Source organism: Camellia sinensis, chromosome 1 (assembly GCF_055761805.1).
Source record: "Camellia sinensis isolate YWXY chromosome 1, ASM5576180v1, whole genome shotgun sequence".
NCBI classification, from domain to species: Eukaryota; Viridiplantae; Streptophyta; class Magnoliopsida; order Ericales; family Theaceae; genus Camellia; species Camellia sinensis.
This window is the reverse complement of record NC_138961.1, coordinates 39,158,440-39,165,470: the sequence shown is the minus strand read 5'-3', so window position 1 is coordinate 39,165,470 and position 7,031 is coordinate 39,158,440.

Here is a 7,031-nt window from a genome sequence, read left to right as displayed (position 1 = left end):
CAAAGTCGCCACCTAAATATTTATTTTGGGGAATTTCGGAAACCCTGACTCGCTGCCTAAGGTCACGTGTCCGTCATCACCAAAGTTGCCTCAGCTCGGGAACTTGGGTACGAGAGGAGAAGGTCATCTATGAGCACCCCCACTCGCCCGATCAAAGATCGGCCTGTACTAAGCATGATATCTTGTTTTTGAAAACACATATGTTCTTATTCCGGTTAATTAGCTAGAATTACTATGTGATGCGCACAACACACAAGTATAGACTAGATCGCCTAATTTGGAACAAAGCATCGCATAAGGGTTTGAATGTGCTACTCGCAAATAGGCTAAGGCGTTGATTTTGCCACCCTCAAGAGGGCTTAAGAAAACAGGATTTTGCCACCTCAAGTGGGCTTAAAACTCGCATTTCGATGAATTGTTCCAATTCAAGTAATCCAACCTTCACCCACAGGCATTCGGGCAGTTATATCACTTAAGCAGTTAGCCTCATGAAAAGTATGCTATCATGGCAACACTCACACTCATGCAAGATGCTAAAACATAAACACTCACCGAGTACTCTGAGCCAAAACAGAAACTAGTTAGTAATCAATGCATGATCCTAGTTATGTTAAGATGGCTAATGCAACACATGCAAAATACAACTAGAAATAGGCTCGGCTATCCTAAGATGTCATGTGAAATGCAACACTTGATACATGTATTAAAATTGGGATTGAAATACAATGCAGTTAGTATGATACGCCGAGCCCGGTGCATGCAATATAGATGAATGAATGCACACATGCAAGCATAAGGTATGCTAAACAAAATATGCCCTAATACTAGACATCGTAAGCTAGTAAATAAAAGGGAGAAAGGCGTGGGGTTAGAAGACATGCATCACACACACGCACACTTATTACAACAAATGTGGCCTCTCGATGGAGGGTCCGAATAAATAATACAGAACCAACTAATTAACTAACTATTCTAGCTAATTAATTATTACAAAACAAGTTGAAACAAATTACTATTCTAAGTTAACAAAGCACTGAAATGGCCTCATGACGAGATATGCATGCATGCTCGAATCGCCTCGCTCGGAAATCCATCGCGATGCCCCAACTTGCCTCTGTTTGCAACTATTTTCAGAACACTTCACCAAGTTCCACAATGCTTCAACTCCACCTAGGAGACCTCTAGGGATGTTGCCGACCAGTTGTTGGGGAGGGACACCACCTGCCGGCCACGTTTCTTGCTGAAAAACCAGAGAAAGTGTTTGGCCAGCTAGTAATACTAGTCGGCCGACCAGTTTTGCTGCACTTCTTTCAGTTTGCTGCAACAGAGAGCAAGAAAGGGCATGGCAATGTATTTGCAAGATATGTGTGCACAACCACCCTCCCTATCATTTCATAAGCTCAAGGGAGTGTGGTTCTCGACCTTCGGACCACTAATCACGCATCTCGATGCATGATGGCCGAGAGGTGAAGTTGCATAATTCAATATGAAAATGAATGCACAAGTAAACACAGAAGGCCTAAATCTCTATCATGTAAGATTAAGAGCGTCGGCGACCGAGAATTGAGGCACGTTTCATCACTTCAAGTATGAAACGTCCTCGTTTCTCGTGTTTGGACTAAACACCTATTTCAAACACAATGCAACAAGTGGCATGGAACATAGCATACTCAATGCAAGGAACAAGCACACTCAATGCTAAGCAACAAAATGGCATACACAATGCGAATGACAACCTAGCATACTCAATTCAAGGTAAGGTGGCATACTCGATGCAAAGTATATGGCATACGCAATGCAACGGACAACATAGCATGCAAACAACATGCAATCAATCATGCTCAATGGACTTAAATTAAAGTGGACAGACCTCAACCATGCCCAAATAGAGGCCATTGGTGATAAAATAAAGGAATGGAAGTAAAAGAAATGCATGCACGTGTATTGGCTCACCAATTAGGCATAAGAACACAACTCTCAAAAGGCATTGAAAGGATGAAACATGGAGTACAATGGCATATGTTCCAGCACTGAAATGTCATGCTAAATGACTTCAAATCATGCAAACAACTCACGTGATGCATGTTGCAAGGCTTAAGCATCAAAGCTAGTGAAATGTATTACACTAGAGGCATGCAAGACAATGCTCAAATGGCCAAACCAGCCCCAAACAGACGTTATACAGGCCAAAACAGTAGCCAAAATGGATTGAGATGATGGCTTCAAAGGCAAGAAAATGAGGCACATGCAATGGCTCACAAACAAGGCATAAAGGGGCAACTCTCAATTACATTGAAGAAGTGATAAACATGAGAGTATGGCAAAGATATAAGCTTTGAAATATCATTTAAAATGATGCCAAGGCATTCAAACATCACAAGTACAGCATGGTAGAGGCCTCAAAACTCAAGACTAGCCAAGGCATTTGCACTATAGTTATGCAATGCATGAAGCATATGGCCAATACAACCCAAAATCGTCCTAAACCATGCCAAAACAATGACAAAACATGTATGGAGCAAAGCCAAAACAAGCTAGCATGAAGGGTCAAAACATGGAGTACGTAAGGCCAATAAGGAGGTTTACACTACACCTACCAAAGCCAAGTGTGTGATGACTTAACCAACAAAAACCAGAGTTATGACATGTCAAATGATGGCCAAAAACCTACTAAAATGGAGCCAATACATGCTAGAAAGACATGCTACTTTGCAAGGCTACAAGTAGGTTTACACTACAAGTATAAGAAGCATGCAAGAGGTGACCAAGACAGACCAAAACAGAGTCATGGAAGGTCTGGAAAGTCCAAAAAAGATGCTTGAAAAGAGTTAACATAATCCACAAAAAGATGCTACTTTATAGCGCTGATAAGGCATGGCATGGACAGACAAGGAGGGAAGGCTATCCCCTCCCATTTGGGACCTCAAAACAAGCTTTTTACCACTGAAAATCCTATGGATTTCAGTGGTTCTAAGGCCACGAAAAGTTGTTTTGAAAGGACTTAGAAGATGGCTCAAAAGTTATACAAGTCAAGGAGCAAAAGGGAGGAAACACCTTCTAGCCAAACAAGGCACAAACCAACACTTTGAGGACTGAAAAAAAGAGTTTTCTTCAGTTTAAAACCAAGCCAAAAATAGTTTATAAGTGTGGCAAAACAAGCATGCAAGAATGGCCAAGATAGTGTACAAAAATGAGCTTAAAAGTGGGAGATGCTTACCCTTGAAGCACAGTTGCAAAACAACCACTTTTCTGAGCCAAACAACCTTCAATTAGCCCAAAAATCAGTTCCAAGAGACCTCAGCCCATGGATATGACACTTTGATGAAGGATGCCTAGGCCAACTAGTTATATTTCTCTACTTCTATGCCCTTCTATGCACAAAAAGGGAAGAGAGAGTGAACTATAGAGAGAGAGGCAGAGATTTAGGTCTGAAAATTCTAGAGAGAGAGGAGTTTTTAGAGAGAGAGGCTCCCAAACTTGCTCAAGAAGTTCTCCCTTTGCAAAATTGGAGATATGGCTCATATATAGCAAAAAGCAAGAGTTGGTTCGAAATATCTGTTTATGGAACAACTGCAGGTTGTGGAAGACAGCTGGAGGGAAAATATCGTCAAAAAATCTGAGTTTGGGACCTGCCAGCCACTTTTCTGGTCGGCCAAGCAATTTTTCTGGTTGGCTGACCACTTTTCTGGTCGGCCAGTTACTTTTTCTGGTCGGCCAACCACTTTTCTACTTTCCAAGTCCAACTTCAAATGTGTATAACTTCTTCATCTGGACCCCTTTTCAGGTCATTCTTGTGTCCAAATTGAAGCCCCAGAAGTAAGCTTTCCAATGGTGGTAGACTTGCGTCAAAATGCAAATTGTCTAAACAGTTATTCCTGTTTTGGTGAAGCCGCGCAGTTTTTATCCTACCCGGATTCATGTCGAACTTCTCCCAAACTAGTTTTCTTCTCTCCTTTCCTCTTTTCTTAAACTCCAAACCCCTAAACAAAGTATTTTGAAAGATTTTTCAAAGATTTCATCTCTCTTTCATTCATTTCCACTTTGTCCTTGCTCGGTTTACCGAAAATCGTGACGTTTAACAAAATGCTGGTGTTGGAACATCGTAGAAACTTTATTTTCAAAACATTTTGAAAGAGAAGGTTTCATGGTCTAAAATCTTTTGATCAAGATTGTTTTGGTCCAAAAGGGGTATGAAGTTGAGATTTGTCTCTCTCCTTGCGAAGAAACTGAACTTTTGCCCTGCACACATTTCTCTACCAAGTAAACCATCAGTAGTGCCCAAGTCTTAAGGGTGGTAAAAAATGGGGTGTCTATAGTTGCCCCTTTTTGACAGAACTCGGAAGTCAAGAAGTGACGGGAGTGAATGTCAAAGCCCAGAGATGACTCATTTTTGACCAGGCCAAAGACTTGGACAAACAAACAAAATACAGATGTAGTTGGTTGAACCCGCAGGTTGCCTACGTATCCTTTTGCAAGGAATCAAACTAGCGTAGTTCAGGGGCACGATGCAAAATGTTATGCAGGAAGATTTTGAAAATTGGACTTATACGCTGCGCGAAGCTGGTTTGATAATTCAGGATTTATGCAATGCTACGCAATGTAATAGCTAGGAAGTGAAGGTACCTTACAGGGGCAATTGGCAATGACCTACCTCATGCTGCTGAGGACTTTCCCCTTCTTCTCGATTGAACCGCAGGTACTACTTTTCTCCCTGACTATGGTTGCAACTTTCCCTATTCTCTAACAGGGTGACAGCCTAGGTTGGTTTAGTATCTAGAATTGAGGCGCATACACATGCTATCTCAATCTATGGGGCTACCATACAGATTTCAAGTCGAGGATATACCCCTGGGTATTTAAACCAGACTTTAGTCTCGAAAATCCTGAACCTTTGCATTCTATGCATGAGCCATTCGAACTCTAGCTTCCACCGTCTCAGTTGGTCTTCTAAGAACTCACCGCAAACACAAGCAGGTGGCTATACTAGACCACTAGAAGTCGTTCGGGCACGACAAACACCAAAGGAATTGCACCTTTAGAGGATTAAGGTCTCCTAGACCAGAATAAAACAGATATGATGCAATGGATATAATAGATAGAGCAATAGATGCAAATGGGGTAACACACTCCAACCACGCAGCACTCGTGAGAGGGGGAAGAACAAAGAAAACCAATCAGGAGCGCGTTCGACACAATCGAAGATAAATTCCAAACATGCTGAAATCGTGTGAGGAAGGGGACACTCTAACCATGCTGAAATCGTGAGAAGAGGTCTGAAAACAACCGCCTAGGTGCATACACAATGCAACCTGAGATGAATTCCAAACACGCTAAAATCATGTGAGGAAGGGGACACTCTAACCACGCTGAAATTGTGAGAAGAGGCCTGAAAACAACCGCCTAGGTGCATACACAACGCAAGCTGAGATGAATTCCAAACACGCTGAAATCATGTGAGGAAAAGAACACTCTAACGCTGAAATCGTGAGAAGAGGCTCAAAAACAAAATGCCCAAGCGTGTACACGACGTAACCTAAGATAAATTCCAAACACGCTGAAATCGTGTGAGGAAATGGACACTCTAACCACGCTGAAATAGTAAGAAGAGGCCTGAAAACAAAACGCCCAAGTGTGTACACGACACAACCTGGGATAAATTCCAAACACGCAGAAATCGTGTGAGAAAAGGGACACTCAAACCATGTTGAAATCGTGAGAGGAGGTCCGTAAACAAACCGCCCAGGTGCGTACACGACGCAGCTTGAGATAAATTCTAAACACGCTGAAATCGTGTGAGGAAATGGACACTCAAACCACGCTGAAATCATGATAAGAGGTCCGAAAACAAACCGCCCAGGTACGTACACGACGTAACCTGAGATAAATTCCAAACAGGCTGAAATCGTGTAAGGAAAAGGAAACTCAAACCACGCTGAAATCGAGAGAAAAGGCCTGAAAAAAAAACGCTCAAGCGCGTACACGACGCAACATGGGATGAATTCCAAACATGCTGAAATCGTGTGAGGAAAGGGACACTCTAACCACGCTAAAATCGTGAGAGGAGGTCCAAAAACAACCGCCCAGGTACGTACACAACACAACCTGAGATGAATTCCAAACACGCTGAAATCGTGCGACGAAAGGGACACTCAAACCACGCTGAAATCGTGAGAAGAGGTCCGAAAACAAACCGCCTAGGTGCGTACACGATGCAACTTGAGATAAATTCCAAACACGTTGAAATCGTGTGAGGAAAGGGACACTCAAACCACGCTGAAATCGTGAGAAGAGGCCTAAAAACAAAACGCCCAAGCGCGTACACGACGCAACCTGGGTTGAATTCCAAACAGGCTTAAATCGTGTGAGGAAATGGACACTCAAACCACGTTGAAATCGTGAGAGGAGGTCCGGAAACAACCGCCTAGGTATGTACACAACACAACCTGAGATGAATTCCAAATACGCTGAAATTGTATAAGGAAATGGACACTAAAACGACGCTGAAATCGTGAGAAGAGGGTCGAAAACAAACTGCTCTGGTGCGTACACGACGTAACCTGAGATAAATTCCAAACACGCTAAAATCGTGTGAGGAAAGGGACACTCTAACCACGTTGAAATCGTGAGAGGAGGTCAGAAAACAACCGCCCAGGTGTGTACACAACGCAACCAGAGATGAATTCCAAGCACGCTGAAATCGTGTGAGCAAAGGGACACTCTAACCACGCTGAAATTGTGAGAGGAGGTAAGAAAACAAACCGCCCCGGTGCGTGGACGACACAACCTGAGATGAATTCCAAACACGCTGAATTCATGTGAGGAAATGGACACTCAAACCATGCTAAAATCGTGAGAAGAGGCCTGAAAACAAAACGCCCAAGTGCGTACACGACGCAACCTGGGTTAAATTCCAAACATGCTGAAATCGTGTGAGGAAAGGGACACTCAAACCACGCTGAAATCGTGAGAGGAGGTTCGAAAATAAACCGCCCAGGTGCGTACACAAAGCAATTTGAGATAAATTCTAAACA